Below are 1,624 nucleotides of genomic sequence, written 5' to 3' on the forward strand. Positions count from 1 at the left end.
AGTCCATGTGAACATGTCAAATGTAAACTTGGCATATTTATATATAAACTTAGCCTGAGTGTAAGGAATTCTGTAACTATTAAAATTGCAATCTTAGGATTAAAATAATAATAATAAAAAAAGAAACATAGTATTTGGGCCAGGAATTATCTACCTTGGCCATTTATCAGAATCAGATTGGCTTTGAGCTCCTCCTTTTTACAGCAAACAAACAAACGAGCAACTAAGCAAGCAAGCCAACAGAATGCAAACAAAACTCCTGCCCAGGTGGATTTGAAGCATTAAAATGTTGACTCTGACTTATCTAGAAAGAGTCTGTGAATGTTCCGCTGACTCCCACAGTGATCTAATCATTTGTGGATCTTGCTTCAGCACTGAATGTCACACCTTGGAAATCACAAGGAGGATTTGAAACATGATTAAAGAGGAAATGGAAAGTGTAAAGAGACGTGAGATCTACGAGGGAGCATAATATGTGCTTTTAATAATTGAAACACTATTATGTGAAAGGAGAATTAAGTTCTCTACATGCCTTACCCTTTAGTCCTGCCTATTTCAGACCCTCCCCATCCGCATCCTCCCTTATCCCCCTCAACCCAGCCTAAGCATGAGGATTAATGTGTGAGAGCTGAAGTATAAATACCTTTCTATAATATGTTTCTTTCTTATGTGGGATCTTAAAAAATTGATGGCTGTCTCAGGGATTAATAAATTCCCTAAATTGTAGGCATTCGATAAGTGTTCAATTAGCACTTAAGAGGTCATTAAGGGAATGCAGGCTTTCAGTGGGAGTTGGAAAGTACGATATATTCAAAATGACTTCAGGCCCTTACATTCAATAGGTAGAGCAGTGAATTGAATGCCAGATGAACTTGAGTCTAATTTTTAAATACTACTTCGTTTGTAAAAATTAATACCTTTGTGATTCTGAATTTTTTATCTGAAAAATTAAGTACTATCATTTCATTGTTTCTTTATGTCTTTCCAGCTTTATATTTTTCAGTCATATTTTGTTTTATTCAGTTAAGTATTTTATTTTCAAAAGCACATTGAATCTTACTGCTGTAAAAGAAAATTTAGAATGACGAAATTATTAACAGGCTTAAATATACATATGACACAGTAGATCAACAAGTACAAGAAATGTACGAAATCAGTTTGCAACATGTTTGAATATTTTTGTTTGAATTATTTTACCAATTCAAGTGGAGATCTGCAGTCATTTATCATTAAAGTGAGTAGAGTAGGCTAGGGAATAGTTTTGACTTAAATTTTTTGAAGCATGAAATTTAAAATATTTGGTCAGCATACTACCAAATTAGAAAGGACAAAATGAAAATAAGTGTGAGAAAGTAATATTAATGAGTGTTAAATGGCCTCTGATATGTGTCTTCTTTAGTTTGTTATGTAGATCCACATTGAAAATTGTAACAAATAAATAAATGCTTGTAAAAGCAAATTGTTAACTAAGTAAGCAGTAAGAATTGACAACATGAATTTAAAAGAAAATAATATTAACAATAATTTATTCAGAATAATAGACATTTAAGGAATAATATTATCATAACTGCATTTAAAATTAGGGCAAATGTCTCCTTTATTTGTCTAGAAAACTTTTATTTTT

General features: G+C 31.8%; 1 protein-coding gene across 4 annotated transcripts in view; it reads left to right on the forward strand.

The window, feature by feature from the left end:
• TFPI (tissue factor pathway inhibitor (lipoprotein-associated coagulation inhibitor)) overlaps window positions 1–1,624 on the forward strand; it is a 108,258-nt gene that overhangs the window by 90,563 nt on the left and 16,071 nt on the right. The gene's annotated exons all lie outside the window — the stretch shown is intronic.

This window comes from Colobus angolensis, unplaced genomic scaffold (genome assembly GCF_000951035.1).
Source record: "Colobus angolensis palliatus isolate OR3802 unplaced genomic scaffold, Cang.pa_1.0 Scaffold153, whole genome shotgun sequence".
In the NCBI taxonomy this organism is placed as follows: Eukaryota; Metazoa; Chordata; class Mammalia; order Primates; family Cercopithecidae; genus Colobus; species Colobus angolensis.